General features: G+C 38.5%; 1 long non-coding RNA gene across 1 annotated transcript; it reads right to left on the bottom strand.

Moving 5' to 3' along the window:
• Nucleotides 1-16,857: 16,857 nt before the first annotated feature.
• LOC146450458 (uncharacterized) lies at nucleotides 16,858-18,601 on the bottom strand. The gene is made up of 2 exons (XR_014860327.1): nucleotides 17,468-18,601; nucleotides 16,858-17,391 (listed from the first exon to the last, which is right to left on the bottom strand). It is a non-coding gene; the product is annotated as an uncharacterized LOC146450458 (long non-coding RNA).
• Nucleotides 18,602-20,811: the final 2,210 nt, after the last annotated feature.

Consider the following 20,811-nt stretch of genomic DNA (forward strand, 5'->3'; position numbering starts at 1 on the left):
ACACCATTCTCTTTAATAACAAAGACATCTTAGCTGAAGGGAAAGAGCTAGTACGAGTTTAAGGAGCAAAAAGCGTTCCCAGACGTTAAGTTTATTGACATCCCAAATGCACTGATTCGTGAAAGGTTTGGGATTTTGATAAGGAGAGACTGCGAAAGAATTGAAAATCACTTTAGGAGGCTCGCGTCCACAATGAAGAGCCAGTTTGTTGGAATTTCTGGCAAAAAATATGAAACATTTGGAAGCAAGGTTAACAAGAGGAGGAAGTGCGAAACATTGCTGAGGTCGAGGAGGAGTTTAAAAAATAGAAGAAACAAAACAAAATATTGCAAGAGAAAAATGAACATTTGTTACTCGATAATGAAGATCTACAAGAGCTAGTGGTTTAACTTTGGAAATAAATAAATCAAGCCCAGGAATTACAATGTAAAGCAGAAGAGAGAGTAGAGGAGATGTATGATGATTTCTTTGTTTACTTAAAAGTAGGTGGTGGTAAACTAGAAAGCCTTTGCTACTTTGACCACCAGACACATTTTATAATTTGTACTGTAATTATTTTATCTCGTAATCTTCTGTTGTAACTATACTTTTCTTTTAATGTTAATGTTATGTAAATAGTGTAAAATAAATGAACCATGAACTACCATGATTTAAAACTGGTGAAGGAGGAAAATGCCCATTTGTCTCAGTATGTAGAAATATTGGATGAACTTGAGAAATTAGAAAACATGCGCAAGAAATTTACTGAAGTCCAAGAAAAACAACAGCAGAGGAAGGTACGAGAGTTAAAACTAAGCCTGAAATAGCTCTATGGCACGCAGAGACTTTTGGCCTTCGGCTAAGCTCTATGGAATTTCTAAATGACAATGGTAAGACTCACAACATGGACAAGGACCTAAATCATTCAAAGAGTTGCCCAAAGAAGACCAAGACAAAATTAAAGATATTGTTTACTTAACAGACAAATTTTGCATAGGGGAAGCAGCTTATCATGAACTCACATTATCATGTGGGGGGGGGGGGGGGAGTCTACCTAGGTCTGACCTGTTGAGACAAAGCAAGAACCAGCTAAATGAGCGGATCCACATACAAAGAACCCCTGGTACAGCAGAAGGAGCTCAACTTGACTTTGAGAGTGAACTTCAGAACACAATAAGGAAACTGGCCAAAGAAGACCAAGACACAATTAAAGATATTGTTTACTTAACAGACAAATTTTGCATAGGGGAAGCAGCTTATCATGAACTCGCATTAGCATGTGGGGGGGGGGGGGGGGGCTCAACTTGACTTTGAGAGTGAACTTCAGAACACAATAAGGAAACTGGTAAGTATTTAAGCTTAGTGTTCTGTAAACAATCATAATAATTTATCACAATGATAAAGTAATAATAATAATAATAATAATAATAATAATAATAATAATAATAATAATAATAATAATAATATGAAATGATCACAATATTATAATAGCAATATTCATGATGTTAATGATCATGTTAATAATAGTAATCATGATCATGATCTGCAAAATATCCAAGATGAACCAGATGCAAAACTAAAAGTTAAGATCAGTGGAGATGGCGCAGAATGTCCAGGCTTACAAACTTTGTCATTATGTCGTACTCAGTTGTGGAGAATGAAGATGTTATGTCATTAAAAGGTAACACATCATGCAGTAAATGGCAATTGATTGTTCCCTGCGAAGTTCCTGTCATCTCTTTCATTTATTTAGTATTTTTCTCTATTAGGCAATAATACAGTTACAGTAATAAAGGGTCATGAAAGCATGTATACCGAGACAGGTATATTCAGACAAGGGTCTGCCGTTTAACTCAAAGGAGTTCTCTGACTTTGCGGAAGAAGAAGGATTTCAACACCATGGAATCACACCCTTACATCCCAGAGCTAACGGGCAAGTAGAGAGGTTCATGCAAGCTCTCAACAGAACTGAGTAAATTGCACATTTGCAGGGGTTGAAGGGACTTGACAGAAACATTGCAGTTCAAAACATGTTGATGGTTTATAGGGATACACCACACCCTGCTACTGGTGTTACACCCTATCATGCAATGACAAGCAGATCTATCAGGACCAAGTTGGACCATACAATGCCAGGGAAAGAAAGAAGCACACAAGATGAGTTAATCAATGAGAAGGACAGTGCAAAGAGAAAATGAAACACGAGGGTGCAAACATCAAGGAGCACAATTTTATCCTGGGGGATTACGTCTTGCTAAGACAGAAGAAGTCAAGTAAATGGTCAACCCCATCAACCCATTTTCTACATGGTGATCGAGATTAACAGTTCTACGATTATTGCGAGATGAACCACATCAGCGAGTTGTGAAGATTGGAGGGATACATTACTCATGAATGCTGGGAACACTGGTGACCAACCATTTGAACATTCTACACAACTGCAAATCATTCCAGAACAAGAGGGGACCCCTTAGCAGGAAAATGTCTCAATAGAAGGAAATGCCGCTGGCTGCCGCCGGCTACAGCTGCGGTGCAAGATACTCCTAGGGCACAAGAAAGTCCTGGAGTGTATTCATCCAGATCAAGGAGACTACGGCATAGGCCAGCCTATTCGACTGATTTTGTTACGTGACAATCAGACGGATGCGCAGACATTGACTATGACATTGTTTTGTCATTATACTATTATTATACTAACCCACTAATCCAATGTGTTAATTACCAAGAACATTCCGAGGCCTAAGAACTTTGAACATTGGATCATTATAGTTTTTTTCCCTTTCATGATTTATTGCATGTAAGCATTCGTAAAAAGGGGAGATCGTATATCCAGTGTTATGGTCTATGATGCTTACATCAAGCATGTTGTATACGTTGGCTTACATGAAGTATGCCAAAGCCCTACTTCAGTTGTTGCCAGAATAAACTAGCTGTGTGTGTGTGTGTGTTTATCGATCAAGTTATATATTTGAGTGGTCCTAACACACTAAGTTTGCTTTCAACTCCATTACGTTTGAAGGTAAGAAAATTCAAGGCCTTTTCAAGGACCTGTAAAGAAATTCAAGGACTTTTCAAGGGCTCCCCCTAAAATTCAAGGACTTTTCAAGACTGCAAACCCTGGCAGGGAGACAAATTAACCTTTGACCGTAACTTGAGACTGCAGAAGAAATGGAACCACAAAACGAAATTAGCATTTCACGTTCTTATGCAAATTTTGTATGAGATCAATAACTCATTAAAACAATATAGAATTGGCCCTATCTCATTGCAGGTTAGCGAGGTGATTAAGTCAATAGTTTTGGACTTTGAGTTGAAATACTTTAACATAGGTCACCTTTGACAAACCAGTTCTGACCCTGAGAATTGACCTTTGCCTGTTACTTTACACAGCATACAAATTAAACGTAACAAAGAAATATTTCAATGTCTTATGTAAATTTGGGGCTTTCACTTAATAGTCACAAAGCATATTCCTTTTTTTAACATTGATTGAAAAAGATAAAACCATCAGAAGGAAATGTGAGATGGTGAAACAACCCACCATAACGTCCAAGTCCAAAGGGCTTCATCCTTGTATTCCTCTAGTTAGGACACAAAATTGCACCATACATAACGAAGGTGTTTCAATCACTTCAATATGGCAGCTTCATAAGAGGTGCACCTGGCATTCAGGTTCATACTTCTTCGCTTTAATTTAGTAGGTTATGATTGAGTTGAAGAATGAATCTTTTTTGTGAATGGGTCAAGATTTACAGCACACATTAAAAAATCTTTGACCTTTGATTACTGCTATGAACAATAACTACATGAAGTTGTATAATGTTTCTAGAAAGGTCAGCATCTATTTCACAGACACCACTAGGTTTTCTTTGACAACGTTTTTACATCTATTCCATTAATGGTGTATCTCAAAGACAATGCCGTTGATGCCTACAGTACAAATTGTAGTAGCCAAAAAGGGTTTATACCTCTATTTGAAGGCAGATAGCAACATGTCTTGCGGTGACTATTACTACCATGTGTCAAATCAGGGCATTGTGTACTACAAGTTGCAATCGACCTCTCAGATAGGATTGAAACCACTCAAGAGCTAACCCATGTAGGCCCAGCAGTGACTGAAGTCTAGCAAAGAAATCATAGAAAATGCGCAATATGCACATTAAATATTGATTTCCAATTATGTTATTGAATTTTATTGCATAAAACCATACTTGTACAATACGTTTAGAGTCATGTTGATTGTAAAATTTATTTTATTATTCGTTATTCAATAAAATTATGATGATGATGATTATTATTATTATTATTATGCGCAGTAAAACTATCTGTGTGCACAGTATGAGGAAGCACCACAGGGCGCGTAGCGTAACCTGTGAGCCAAGCGACACTTAAAACAGCACGTGAGTAAATCAATAAAATAGATATACCTATATAAAAAATATAAATTATTATTATTATTATTATTATTATTATTATTATTAAAGTGGGGAGATAACTAAGCAGTTCCTTTAGTTTCGAATTTTCATGGATCAGGTTCCTCAGTTGTATTAAGAACCCAGAAAGTTGGGTCAAAAATGTTTCATTGTCCTACTGCTGCGTAAGAGTACAATGAAAATATGGGAGGGATAGACAAAGCTGACATGCTTTCTGCACTGCATGGTCTAAATAAGAAATCGAAAAAGTGGATGCATAGGATCTTCTCTGGTATTATTGATCGGACCCTTGTCAATGCTTACAAATGGAGGGCAGCCAAATGACCACTTTAGAAGCATGTGGCTCAAACTCTAATTAACCTTTTATTACTCAACACATTGATAACAAAGCACTTTTATTGTAGAACATTTTCTCCTCTTATATTTACAAACTCACTGAGTACAGATTGGTGTAGAGCAGCATTTTCCTCAATGAAGGCATTTTTGGAAATCAAACAAAGGCATGATTACCTGTTAATGATTGGTTAATCCGTTGCATAGCAACCGTGCATTATCTTGAAATTTGTTGCCAAGTATTTTTTTGCAACAATTGAACTCTTGACAAGCGAAAGTGATAACAAAAACACAAAACGAAGTACAGACTACAGGAAATGAATTTTAGAAATGTGGGCAAGAAGTTGGGAAAAAGACAAGCAGTTATAAAGCTATCACATCTCAGAACTGAACGAAGCACTCTCACAACTCTGACTGAGTTGAGAAAAGAAAACAGCCAAGACTATGAGCCAGACTCTTTAACAGTGATGCGGGCAGCTTTAGCTCGACCTTTAACAAGCCAAAGTTGTCTGAAGTCTATCCCGAGGGATACAGAGTCCCCGTCTTCAGAAAAGGTGTTGGAAGGAAAGATGAGAAAGCTGTGTGAACAAGGCAGGGGAAAATTACCCAACAAAGCAAAAAGCCTAACAATAAAGAAGAGGAAATACTATGGGAAAATGGTCAATAAGGCAACAAAACCCCTCATTTAGTAAGAAACACAATGTGGTGGCTGCTAAGGATGTACTTTGGTTTACGTGGTTGACAAAAGCAACGCAGTATAAGGGTCCAAGATTTTTTTTATCGAAAAGGATGCCGATGGCGTTGAGGCCATCACTTTTCTGAAGGCCCCACAAAGACAACCTTAAGTGGTCTGGAAATGAAACCTCACCTAGTTTCTTCTGTTTCCAAGTGGTAGTCCTGTGGATTCAACCTACAATGTACAGAACGGATACTTACAGTCTTGTGGAGAAATTGCTGCTGTAAGCCTTGCTTAAGGGGGTCCATCACCTTGTGTTTTACAGGGATGTGTTTATGACAGTATGGTCAACCAGGAGACTGACTTCAAGAGTTTAAATTTAAAGCACATTACGACAGAGGTCCGATGGGAATCATAATTTATTCATCACAGGAAATAACTTTTAGTTAATCAGCAACTTTTGTTTGAGCTTTGTCCGATGTCCAGTGATTTTCACTTGCAACGTCACATGAGTTGAATCCTTGAACACTTTATTGTTTATTTGACCAATCATATGGCACTCTACTATGTTCCTTAGCTTGCATTCCCATGTGCTTTATCACTCTGTTTTTTCTTCACTACCAACGCACTATATCTTGAAGGTTTCTTTTTAAATTATGTTCTGGCTTGGAAACTTTTTCCTTCCAAATTCTGCTGTGGCATTGCGGATCAGTTCTCACCTCTTGCCTTGGAGGTTCCAGGTTTGAATTCCGGTGTCTTTCCTTTTGCGGGAGAAGCTCAAACAGGTTCAGTTCAGTTTTCTGATGCCACCCTCACGGCAGACACCATGTGTAGTGGCTGGCAAACCGGACAACATCCCAACTGACTGCAACCTGGACAGCCTTTTCGTTAAAGACCTCCATACTTTGTACAGTCAACTGAGCTCTGTGGTTATCGAACAGCTACAAGCAGCCCGGCCAAATGCACAATCTATTGACACCCCATCCCCTGTTCAAAATGGCAGTGACAACACAGAACTACAGCAACAACTTCAACAGCTTACAGCAACAAATCCAAGACCTGCTAAGCCACAACTCTTTGGACAAAAGAATGATGTCCGAGAGGCAGTCAACCAAGCTGCTGTGAACGCCTTCACTGGTTCTTTGTCTTCTGAGGCTGTTGTGCCAAGGAGAAAAGTGGAAAGTGAGGGCAATGTTTGTTCTATGGTCCAGGAAACCTTAAATTCTTTGGCTGCTGACGGCGCAAGCGAAACTGATACCAACAATATTTCCTCTGTATTCCAGCAGACTTTGGATTCAGTACACGAACTCCCACCCAAGCTTGTGAAGGACATCCTCTTTGGTGAGTTTATGGAACTTTCCAAATTACTGCCAAAGAACTTTAATTTGCTACAGCCTCTCACCCTGACTCTTGAGAACTCTGTTATTAGGGTAAATAAGACCAAGGTCACTTCAATAACTAACATAGAGGAATGGAACTTGGATTTTACATCTGATATGGGTGTTATTATTAGAAAGCACCCAACTTTTGCCGCAGAATTATTAGAATACCTGTCTTTAATTTGTTATGCTGCTTGTGTGTTTATGACGTCAAGTTTCAACAAAGGCTGCTGCTAACAAGTCCATTAGGTGGTCAGTCATAGACAGCTAATTATGGCTTAAAACGTTTACTGTTGCCCCTTCACTTCTAAAGGAAGAGCGTGTTTTTTTTCCAGTCAGGACCCTCATCCATGCCAAGTACAGTTGGGGGGAACAAATTACGTACTTGCCACAACTTCAAGAAGGGTTTCTCATATGGCAGGACCCCCTATTTTACCTAGGGATGGCCCTTTCACAGAACGCTTTTTTTTCACAGAACACTTAGAAAACCTACAGTTCTGACATGTGACTACTTTATCCTTTTTCTCCCAAACAGGACTTGCACCCACTTTTCCCATGAATGAGGATATCTTGATAAATTTTTCGATTTGCATGGCTGGTTCGGTTCAACACAGTACCATCAAAGATGACTTATCAGCCATAACGCATCACCATTCCAGTCACAGCTATGATCTAAACCTATTAGCTTTTCTTTGCCTACAGCTCATTCTCCATGGAATAAATGGATCTCAGGGAGTTAATTCCAAAACTCGGAGACCCATAGCATTGCATATATTAAATTTATTTTACAACTTCTGAAATGTCAAATATACCACCAGCAAAGATTCGTTAATGGTTTGGGCAGCTATGAAACTTGCCTTTTTTCGGTTTTCTTCATATTGGGGAACTTACCCGCGATTCTCACTTCAATTCTGAACGTCACCTTACATTTTCAGACTTGGTGTTCATGCCTAAGTCTTCACCTGTTCCGATTAAGGTTTCCACAACAGATCCCTTTAGGAAAAGACTATAGTAATTGAAGGGCAAATTCCCATTTGTGCCCTTTATCTGCTATGTTGGCTTACTTAGAGTCCCATACTCCATTTCCCACAACAGGGCGCTTATTTACTTTTCAATCTGGTTCCTTCCTTACTTGGGGCAGATTAACAAGTGAGACTAGGCTTTTACTTGCAAAGGGAGCACTTAATTTAAGCAAATTTGCTGACAACAGTTTTCGTATCCCCACGGCTACCACAGCTGCCTTGGAAGCTACATCATATGACATCCTCGAAGTTATGTACAACAGTGATGGGTGATATTGTCTATGTATGGCCAAGGCTTAAGGGGAGTGTAGATATTATATCACAAATAGTGAAACTAGCGGAATTTCACCCTCCCCCTTCAGTTGGGGAATTTTCGTGCCTCAGGCATGTATTTGGTTATCTCCATTGGGAGTACCTTTCTGTGTACAGTCGAATCTTTCCAGTTTAGCGCAAAAGAATTGGATTCCTGCAACGTCTATCTCAAGAGCCTTAGAGTTCTAAAGGGTGCCATCACAAATACTTGAATTTTTGAAATTATGGGATTTGTTTGTATATTCGGAAAGAGCATGATGAAAAATGCCTACTTGCCAAAACTTTGGGGCGAGATACAAGCTCTGTTATGCCCTGATGACTCCATACAAATCCTTTAAGGTAGCTAACTACAGCTTTTGTACTGTTTGAGCTTTGATATGCAAGCGCGCTGCCCAAGGCACGCGAAAGCATCACGCGCGAGCAAAATCATGCGAGCCAGCAGAGGAAATCCCGCAAGCACAAAAACAAAATGGCGGCTCTCGGAAAAATTTCCTGGTATTCCATGGATTGTGTTTGGGCTTGATAACTGGAAAAAACGTGTTGTCTTATGGTTGCCGTTCCTTAACAGCCTTAAAGCCTTTGCAGAGTTGTGATTTTGCGCCAAATGTTTGAACACGAAGGCAGCATGCACTCACCAGTTGGGGCGCGCACGCTGGAACCCGGGTTTTTCCGGGACAAGCGTGCGCAATGGTCTTCTCACCTTAGGTCACAATAACTATTTTTTCTCCCTTAATTTCTCCAAATCTAGCCGTACAATCTATGTTCAAATTTTTGCTGTTGACAGAAAACACTAAAACGGAAACGTGAACATTTCTTAAAGAAAATCTGTCAGAAATTTTTTTAGGAATTTTCAAATCAGGCAAAATTTCCCAAATTTTTCATTTGCCAAATTTCTCCCTGATGGAATTTCGTGTTCTTCCCTGTAAATACTTATTTTTGCCCACATTCCAAATCCTGAAATTTTGAAGTGGGGTTGTATGGCTAGATTTAGAGCCAAACAACTCTAAAAGGTGTAGTTTCCAGGCCCCCACTAAGACTCATTCTTTTGTATTTTAAAAAAACTGTAGTTAGCCACCTTAAAGGATTTGTATGGAGTCACCAAATGTGCAGATCGCTAAATTACAGCATGTACAATATGCAGCAGCAAGACTTGTTCTTGGCATTGGAAAGTTTTCTCACATTACACCGGCACTTTATGAGCTGCACTGGCTGCCAGTTTCTTTGCGTATTGACTATAAGATTTTACTTTTGACTTTCAAATGTATTTATGGCCTAGTGCCAACTTATCTTAGCGATCTTATTAGTATAAAATCGAATTCACTATATAATCTTAGGTCTACTGGTAAGCCCTTATTGGACCATCCCAAGGGAAAGATGCTTACAACATTGGGAGCAAGATCATTCTCAGCAGCAGCTCCTAATCATTCTCAAATGAGCTACCTTTGGAGCTTTGTCAAGCAACATCACGTAACAGTTTTAAATCTCGACTTAAAACCTATCTTTTTAAGAAGTATTTTTATAGTTTGTAACTTAGTTTATTGTATTCTCACCGTAATGTATTTTCGTTTTCTTTTAAACATATGATTGTAAAGCGCTATTGATCAGCACATGTAAATACGCACTATATAAATTGATAAATTATTATTATTATTATCATGATTTAACACTTTTTGAGCATTCCAAATTGAATTTCTGACTCAAAATTATCTCTATTGAATTTATTGTACTAAAAAAAAACTCCACGAAAATTCCTGTTGAGGTTTTTCTGAAGTTTGATTGAAGGCTTTCTTTCACTACAGAAAACTGTAGTAAGCCACCTTATATTTTGTCAGTTCCAAACGTTAAGAACTGAGACAAAATTAGAAGGATTTGTATGGAGTCATCAGGCATAACAGAGCTAACACCTTGCCCCCAAATTGCAAGATGCTGATTTTTGGCAAGTAGGCATTTCTATCATGCTCTTTCCGAATATACTAACAAGTCCCATAATTTCTTAAATTCATAAGTTTATGTGACGTCTTCAAGTTAGAATTCTATTATGGCCGATGAACAACCACCAGCTTTCATTAATCGTTCTGCCGGTAGATATTTCAGAGGCCCTGCCCACGCCTGCTGCTGTCCCTGCCACTAAAGGTGTTGAGAAAAACCCAGCCAACGGTGTAGTGGTCTGCATAGCCTCAGGCAGGTTGAGGGACCAGCAAACTTTAAATTCCTCTTGTTCAGCCTGTTGCCGGCCATTAAAATTTGATTCGTGGTTTGTTTAATTTCTTTTGGATGCTTGTTTTAAGCCTCATAATTCCATTTAATCGGTTGTGGCCAAAAGAACTTTCGTTAGGTGCTCAGTTTAGGTTTAGTATAAATTTTCATTGTAACCGTATTTCATCTTTCTTGTCTTCCACTCGGTGGTAACCGAGAGGTTGTGGTTGGGTAATCTCTATCGTGGACGTGTTTTAATTTGCCTGTCTTTTACACTTGGTTGTGGCTGAGAGAAATTATTTGATGTGCTCGGTTGAGGCTGAGTATAAATTTGTATTGTTGCCGTAATTCATCATTCCTGTCTTTTTCTCAGTGACGGCCCAAAAAAAATTGTTTACGTATTTGCTTGCGGCCGGGTAATTTTCTATTGTGGACTTTTTCCCTGTATTTTTTATTATCATTTGTGGCCATGAGAAATAATTTTTTGTGCCCGGTTGAAGCCGAATAATTTCTCTTGCGGCCAAATTTATCTTTGGTGTCCTTCGGTGTTAGCCAAGAGAAATTATTTAATTCATTTTCTTTTATTACTCTTGGCCGGGTTGAATTCGGTCTTTTCAGTTGTGGCCCCGCTTTGCATGTGTTTTGTTATTTGATTATGCCATGCCTGTGAACTCTTGGATTCTTGCCATTACCAGAAATTCGAGTCATCGATCATATTTCATCCAGAACAGTGTTTAAAGATGGCGGACGAAAATTACACAGGTTTGTATGGGAGGAAAATCAAATTTCGATATAACTGAATGATAAGCAAAGATAATCATTTCGCACCGCTCCTAAATGCAAGTGAACTTCATAAGGCTTCAAAAAATGTTTTTGGCTGGATCGTTTTCGAAATGAAAGTTCGGACAAATTAAGAGACAAAGTTTACCCTAAAAAAGACCCCAGATGTCTCATATCTTCTCAAATGTCTTGAAATATTACTCACCCAAAGCTCTACTTTGGAGCTCAAATCTTGCTTGAACTCATGTTCCACTACTCTCGACATCTTCGTCTGAATATAAAGCTTCAGAAACTGGCCAAAAAATCCCGTAAATCGATCGGCAAGTTTGGACAAATGAGCCGCTTTAAAAGGCAATATTTGCATTTATTTCCCCAAGATGCAGTGATGAGAATAGAGCCATAACCACACAACGAGATGGACGATATGAGAGACGTTTTTACCTCGTTTTCCTTCGTTGTTTTGACAGCCATTTTGTAAAATGTAACCAGGCCTTTTCAGGTGTAAGTACGTTGTTCATGAGCACCGCAGTTGACTGTTGACTCAATAAACAAAGAATTTTTGATCGAATTTTTAACCAGTCCCAAAACTGGAAGTGGGGGTGTACATATTCCATTTTGCAATGAAAATTGAAATATTATGACAGTGCTATAATAGCTGCAACTCCTTTCTTTACTGAATATTTAGGTTCAACCATGTCTGATTTATTCAGCAAACGTGAGCAAAGAAAAGTTGATGCTAAACTTCGAATAAGTAGCCCTGCAAAAAATTAATGTAGCCGGCAGGATGTTGACGAATCTCAGATAGCCTTGTCAATTGAGATCTCTTATTACCTTCTAAAAGAATGGCAAGGGAAAGTTGACAAAAGCGATCCTGAAGCGACTACCCCTGATTACATCAGTCTAGTTAATGAACTGATCCTTGGTCACTGCCCAAATCCACCACGCATCAGGGCAACACATCAGTAGCAACTTGGCCAAAAAGGCAGGAACTGTAAAAGCCAAGTACAGAAATGCCAAGAATAGCAGAGAACGGAATCAACTTGATCAGAAAACTCTGAAAGTCAACATTTTTGAGCATGAGCTTGTCTCAATGGAGGGAATTGAAGATGAACTTATGTGCACAAGACAGGAGATTGAAGAGTAAAAAAGAATGGTTGTGGACCTGGAAGGGAAAAAGAAACAGCTGGTGACAGACAAGAATGAAGCATTGAAAGAAAAGGATACGTACCTGAAGGAAAAAGATGAAGAAATAGCCAAGTTAAAAGAGAAAAATCAAGCATTGATTAACCACATTGAAAACCTGGAGGGGAGACTAGGAGAGGTGGGATGCACAGGGAAGAAATTGGGTGACCTTGGTCCAAGGAAAAGATCCAGGAAACTAGAAGAACGTAAAAGTAGAGCAAAAGTGAAATTATGGTTTGTAAAATCATATGGGTTTGAACTGAATTGCCTTAAGGGTGTGGATACCAATCAGGGAAATCAATACACAATTGAATTGGACAAAGAATACTCCTCCACAGCCAATACAGAGAAAGAAGAAGATGACAAATTGGAACAAGTTCTATATTTACTAGACAAATTCTGTGCCAGTGATGAACTTTATCATGAGTTAACTATGATCTGCGATGACCTACTGAAGTCATATTTAATTGAGGAAAAACGAAATCAACTGAACAACATCTGCAGCACTGAACCTGTTGCTGGACAGTATCCAGGCGCTCAGATCTCCTTCACGGAAACACTGAAAAGCCATGTCAGAGAGCTTCTACAAACAGATCCATCACATGATATGACGGAACCAATCAAGGTTAAGATAAGTGGTGATGGGGCAAAAATGTCCAGAAGTACTAACTTTATGATCCTGTCTTTCTGCCTACTTCAAACTGGAAAAAAAAGTAATGTCCTCAAAAGCCAACAGAACTATTACAATTGTCAACGGTCCAGAGAAGTATGAAACCCTGAAACAATCTTTCTCATCAACCATCAATAAAAAATCAACACTGTCTTGGAAACTGGCTTCATTGAGGTTGATGGGAAAAAAGTGAAAATTGAAATGTTTCTGGGAGGAGATTACAAATTTCTCCTCATGGTTATGGGTCTTAGTGGTGCCACATCTACTCGTGCTTGTCTTTGGTGCCTGATACACAAACTGGATAGATGGGACACCTCAAAGTCCATTGAGCACTACCAATCTGTGGAAATGAAAAGGACCCTGGCTCATATTAAATCCATGCTCCCCTTAACCCTTTTCCATCCAACGTCACACATATGTGACGATAAATACCGCTGGAAAGATTTAAGCCGCAGAGTGCTCATTAAACTCAATTTATCTCTAGAAAAATGTTTACCTCTAGAAAAATGTGTTTTTCGATGTTTTCAGTGCAATTTTGATCGTTTTGAACTGGGTTTTCGCTATTTTCATTGACTAAAATCGCAAAAAACTTTTTGGATTTTCGCGGGAGCTCAAAAATCAGCTGTTCCAATATGGCGGCAAGTTGTGGCAGCGAGGGAGGAGGAAATTTTCGTCCGGAGAACGTTGATTTAGTGTTTGTAGACAATGATGACATGCCTTTGAGAGCCGTAGCTTGTGGAATCAACTATCTAGACAGAGACTCTGATGAAGAAGTGGACTCTGACTTCTACCAGATGGATTCGGAGGAAAGTCAAAGTGAAGAGTCCGAAGATTCTGAACAGGATACTTCAGAACCACATCCAGCTTGTCATCGAAGACTACCGGTACCTGCTCCCGCTGCTCAAAATGATTGGTAAGAAGACATAATTCGTCACGATGAGCTTCCTTTTAACGAGCCGACTGGGCCCAAATGACTAACGCCAGGTAATGAGCGACCAGTTGATTTGTTCCATCATTTTATCAATGATAATGTCCTTGAGCTCATGACAGTACAAACCAACCTTTATGCTGCCCAAGAACGTGCAAAAAAACCCTGACAAACACCATACCTAATGGCATGATGTGACCAAAGATGAGCTTAAAACATTTCTTGCCTTGAATTTGGCTATGGGACTTGTAAACAAGTCAACACTTGTCAGTTATTGGTCAACAGACGAGATTTTTTTGACACCATTTTTCCAGAAAACTTTCCCAAGGATCAGATTTACTCAAACACTGAGATACTTACATTTTGTTGATAACACAACACTTGCTGGTAGAGGCGAGGAAGGCTATGATAAGCTGGGCAAGATACGCTCATTTTTACACCGTGTTATTGGCCGATTTCAAAATGTCTATTCACCAAGTCGTAACTTGTCTGTTGACAAAACGTTGATTAAATTCAAAGGTCGTCTTTCTTGGAGACAATTTATGAAGGATAAACCTGCCAGGTTTGGGCTAAAATAGTTTACTCTAGCGGACTCTGCCACTGGTTATGTCTTGGACATTATAGTTTACACTGGAAAAGAGAATGCCGCAGACTCTAAAGGCTTAGCGGAACGTGTCGTCCTAAGGTTGCTTGAACCATACTATGGATTTGGCTACAACATTTTTATGGACAATTATTATTCATCTGTTGGACTATTTGAGAAATTATTCAACAATGGAGTCCAAGCTTGTGGAACATGTAGGGGTGACAGGATTGGCTTGCCAAGAGATGTCACAAAAACAAATTCAGATAAAGTTAAACAGTTGAAGCGTGGAGAGGCTATTTCTAGGCAAAAAGGGACTGTAACATGTGTTACATGGAAAGACCGGAAGCCAGTAACTCTTTTAACGACACTGCCAGCATCAGTAGACACAGTTTCTGTCAAAAGAGCTATTAGGGAGGCAAATGTGTGGCAAAGAAAGGAGTTTCAGTGTCCTGTACCGATACGGGAATACAACTCACATATGGGTGGGGTCGATTTGGCCGACCAGAGAACCACGGCATATGCTAGACTGATAAAAGGGTGGACTTGGTACTTGAAACTGTTTTACCATCTACTGGAGGTATCAGTTCTTAATGGATATGTTTTACATTGCTGCATTAATGGCAAGGATACATGAATGATGCAATTTCGACTTGACATAATCCAGGGACTCCATGGGGGCAGAACCTACAGGCGTGATTCACAGCAAGTTCCAGCTGACCCAATATTTCGCAGGAATCTTAACTTGGGTCACTTTCCTGTCAAAACAAAGAAGAGATGTGCATGCAAGGTGCATATTCAGAGAGTGTTAACACCATACAAATGTGGATTGTGTGACACTTACATGTGCCCCGCCCCTTGCTTTGAGAAATATCATACTACGGATCAGTATCTCTTTAATGACGAGGAATGTAGCCTAGGTGCTCCAAGACTAAACCCACAAGGAGCTGGTAGGCTTTTAGGTCGAGGTAGACCCAGACAAAGAAGACAATAGCCATGAAATTGAAGCTGCTAAGAACATTAGCTATTTGAGATGTGACTTTGCCTAAAACTGCCTTGCGTACAAGGAATCAATTACTTTTAAGGCATGTCGCAGCAATTGTACTGCATTTTATTCAAGTCATGTCAGTTATTTTTTCTAAATAACATGTTAGCTTAATGCAAACTACTCATTGGCTGCTGTTGGAGTTGTTTTTGGTGTGCGAGCTCAATTTATAGTAAAGTGCCAAATTTTAATCATTTTTTAAAGCAAATTATGCTAATTTGCAGGTCATGTGACCAGTTCATTGTAACTCTGACATTCTCATCTTTCCGATTTTTAGAAAGACATATGCTCGACATTTAATTTGATATATAGCAATTGGAATTTGGTAAAATATAATCAGAGTTGCAACCAAATGAAGATTGTATGCTGTTTTTCAAACAAATTAATTACTACCCCCCTGGATGGAAAAGGGTTAAAGAAATTCTCTGTCATAAACCAGCCCCTTTTTAATATTGAATTGGATCATGTCATTCTGGATGAACTTCACTTGAAGATAAGAGTCACATAATAATTTAAATATGTTCACAACTAGGCCTTGAACATCAATATATAAATTCTCTTTCTCTTTTAGAAATCTGACACTAGCTGCTGCAAGCACATCCTGAATATGACCTCACCAATTAAAAATTTGTTATGTATGAACTTTAAATATGACACCTCTAATTAACAGAAGCCAGCTGTGTTCACGAATATGAAGCACTTATGTAGTTTAATAAACAGATATGTATACAAAGGGTAAAGATAATTTATACCTGATGATTTCAATACGCAGAGCCTAGTCCAAACTTTAGCACTGCATATGTGTTCATCAAAAACCACCACCCCAACCCCCACCCGCAAACACACAGATACCTTACAGAAAAAAAGGGAAGAAAGTGTATGTAATCACATTTATTGATATTTCCAAAAACAATATAACACAAGGCTACATGTTTGTGTTAACCCATTGACCCCTGCGAAAACAAACAAGAACAAAAGCAACATGGGTTGTAGCAAGAACCAATCCCCTTTCACATTGCAGTACTCCTCAGAGGATTTACCTATGCACAATTTGCTCCAGCCTGTGGTAAAAAATGTCATTTACCGCTGAGAAATAAGGTTTTCTTAAAAATTCCTAGGAATCAATGGGATATCATTACATTAAATGGAAGATGTACATGATCTTAACTATCTTCTAAATTATTCGGAACTGACAGATATATTGGAATGTTTTTTTCTATCTGCTTTAGATACTAAATCGGTTGCATGCCTTTCTATTAACAGTGAAAGCAACCTTTTCCATTGGCGACATTGGTGCCTGTGTAATCTCACCATTTGACACAATGAAACGTTTCTTGGACATTTTGAGCGCTGATTTTAATTTTATTGGAAAATTTACAACAACCCCTTCGCCAACCTGGTTTAGATAATAATGCCAGAATTGGGGGAGGCAAAACCTACTAAAATCATCTTTTTCATAAAGCATGGATACCCATCACCTGATAATCTTCCCCGACCGCTAAATACATGTCTTATAATGTCATGATCAATAATAATTTCAGTTGAATACGTGGCTTCCACAGCCTTGCATTAAAGAACACCTAAAATTGCCTCAATGAAAACAACAGCTGCAGCTTCTAGCCTTTCAGTGCTGATCTTTGGATTTGGAAAACCCCTGCGAGATTTAGGTGAAAGAAAAACCAATCAAAAAAATTATTCAATATGTGTTTAATAACCAATTATTAAGGGTATCAGGGCAACATTCTGCAGTATTTTAAACGCCAACTTTCACAATTTTATTTAACCTGATTAACTCATCAGACAAGTGAGCCGCAGGCTCCCAAGAACATGTCCCAACGGGCCAGTTTTTCCATTTGACAAGGTACTCATCTCCCTGTATTAGATTGGAATTAAATAAATTCACTTTAGTACTGATTTCAGCTAAGCCTTGAACTCCAGTTTATACCCACCTCATTCGCTGATTTTCACTTGCTTATAAGTCTCTCTACTTCATACAACTATGCTCCCGGTTTAAACTTCCTTTTTCGTTTAATCACAGGCTGTAGATCCACTGACGAAAGGTTATTAAGCGCAGCGTAATCTATTTGCTTCGATCTCTCTGAGCGCGCCATTTTGTTTTGGCAATCTGACACCACCAAGCATGCTCTGTAGATATTGGACAAAACCGCAGGCATAAAGTATCGCGTGAACGAAATGACTCGGATTTCTGGTAATGTGACTTTTTGCTAAGGACACAAATATTTTCTATTCATCAAACCACCCAGAGCAATTACAAAGAGTTATAAATGAAGAACTTAGAAATGTTTGAAAATACTGTGCAGCAAATAAGCTAACAATTAACTTCAAGAAGACCCATTATATGTTAAAAACTTCGCCAAGGAAGAAAGTTGATGTTCAAGATTTGGCGTGTGACATAGAACAAAAATCTCAAATCAAATACCTGGGCGTCTTTATCGATGATTGTCTAAGATGGGATGCCCAGCTCCAGTACATTAACAACAAAATAACAAAAAACATTGGAATTTTATAAAAACTTAGATACTATGTCTCTATGAATACGCTTAAACAACTATACTATACACTCATATATCCGTATCTAAATTACAGGTTAATGAGCTAGGGTACTTCATGCCAAACAAAATTAATGGACCTTTGGGCAGAGGAAACAATTCCATTTTCTATGGATAATGTTCAAAAAGCTGAAGAGAAAACATCAGTGTAGAAGACGCTAAAAATACAACTTCAACAACAGTTTTTTCCTTTGGCAGTTCCGGCACTAATGAAACGCTCTTTCTTCCTCGATTCCTCGTTTATCTGGTACTTTATTTCACGTTGTTGACATTTCTGCTCTGTTTCTAAGTACAGAGGTTACAAACATCAACAATCCCGTGGACGACATGTTGAATTAGCAAAATGTGCATGCTCACTTACAAATCAAAGCCTTGCCTGGAACAAAATAGCCTTGCCTAGAACAAACCAAGCCAGGGTAAAACGATAAACAATCCTTGCCTAACCAAAATGTTAGCTACCCCTGCTGGTTTTCATCATTGCCTAGCCTTTTGTTTTTGTAGTGTATATGAAGTTTTCCATAGTCCATTGTCCATAGTCTTATTCTCCATTCATGATGTAGTACAACACTACATTTTCAATACTCATCAATTTCAACACAAAGAAACCTTTCCACAATTGCTACTTGTTGGTCACTTTCCAAATCAAGGAGGATGCACTCTCTACTACAATAGAGCAGTGCTTCATTTTTGGTCCCTTGCCATAGATTTAAAAGGCTCTTGAAGGGGAGTGCAACTTCTGAAATGTAATCATCATCTTCCAAATTAGCCACAGCCTTTTCGATAAGTTCCATTTCTTGCCTTGTCAAGAGAAGGTGTTTGTTCTGTAATCCACCAACTAGAATGCCTTTGTTACAATGGTCTGTCTGACCAGCCTGGCAATTGCAACCAGACTCTGAAAGGAAAGTCAAAAGTAGTGAAAGTAGCAGTAGTGGCAGTTCATCAGCTGTAGATCTTTCTGACCAGTCTGGCGATGTGCTGGCAGTACTTGGCGAGGACTCTAGTAATGACGAAGAAGAGGGTAGTTATAAAGGAGACCCCAGCAAGGAAACAGGTTTGATATTTTTGATTCTATACTATATATGTTTTCCATCCATATCTAGTTGAGTTTGTTTTTCTTGGGTGTTCTTTCTGATTATGGCGTTGTGAACTCACAGGAAAAATTTTGGATTCCCAAATTGGGAAATTTCTGTAAATTTTTCCAAATTTGGGAAAATATTGGGATAAAACTGGGAAACAATTTCCCAAATTTGGAAAAATTTTTTAAACTTGTACCAACCAGCTTTTACTTCACAATTAGGGATTTTTTTGGGAAAAAAAATAAACTATCTTTTCACAACTCAACTTTGGGAAAATTATGGGATTTTACCCAATTTTGGAAAATAAATGGAACATGATTTTCCTTCTCTGGGAAAATATTGAACAAAAAATTGGGAATTTTTTTGATGAGAAAAAGTAAAAATTGCTATTTTGGGAAAAGGTTGGGAAATCTTAAGACCATTCAACTTTATCCCATATTTATTTCTATTTGGGACATGATTTTCCAGAAATGGGAAAATATTGGGAAAACGGTTTTGGAAAATTATCAGATTTACCCAAATCTAGGAGAGAATTGGGACATAGCTAGCTCAACAAAATCGGGAATTTTTAGTTCCCGAAAAGGTCAAAGTTACTGTTTTGAAAACAGATCGGGAAAGTCAAAAACTAATTCCAATTTTCCCCTTAGTTATGTATTTGGACATTATTTCCCAAATCTTGGATTTGGAACAGTTGCTAACCGGCTTCAGTTATTTGATATGAAGCTATTGGTACAAGGGTATTAGAGGTGCATTTATGCAGTACAAGAGAGAGGAAAAACAGAAGTAAAAAAATTCAGACACACGTGGTGTTGACTTGTATTATACATTAAATTATAATTATAAATGTTTCATTATGGCATGTGTTTATTCCGTAAAAAGAAAGAACTAGGCATAGTGAATTTATAATGAAATTTATAAGGATATACCCCAAAAGACGAGGTCTATGAAATTTGTTTTGTGAATGGCTCATTATCACGTTCCACATGCTCATGATTCTGTCATGACAGTCACTACTAATGAGACACAAAGATCCTCCTGATTAGTTATTTTCAAACTTGAAGATGCCCATAACTAAATAACCATATATGAGGATTTGGTAACCTAACGTCATTGCATTAAGTCCAGAAAACACTGTGTGTGCCAAGAAACAGTGTTTCTACCACGCCTCCCTTGTGTCTCCCTAACATACAGATTCTTGTGCCTGCTACTTTCAACAAAGAAAAATACATCAACTGTTCTTTGACAGTGGTCAATACTTTGGACATGGCCAAACCAAATATTATGCAAATGTTCCCCTTGAATAGACAGCATATCTCTGCACTCAATATGAACTGCAACAATGATGGTGTATGACAGCTGTCTTGCTTGCCTCTGGTAGTCAGCAACAGAATTTACACCATCATCACAGTTGTAGAGTATAACCTTTCTCTTGACACAGTCAAGTGGGAATAACAACTGCTCAGAACCTGGTTCAGCCCTGACTTTAATAAATCCACTCCAGAAATCACTTGCTTGACTTCCGTCCTCTGTAGTAAGAGGAGGGTAACTTGGCCCAACTGCCAACAGTATTGCACGTTCCGTTCCTTCACATCTGATAGACAAAAAGTTGCATATCAGTAACATCATCTCATGGCCATTGATGTCTGC

This window comes from Pavona decussata, unplaced genomic scaffold (genome assembly GCF_977016875.1).
Source record: "Pavona decussata unplaced genomic scaffold, jaPavDecu1.1 SCAFFOLD_468, whole genome shotgun sequence".
Taxonomy (NCBI): Eukaryota; Metazoa; Cnidaria; class Anthozoa; order Scleractinia; family Agariciidae; genus Pavona; species Pavona decussata.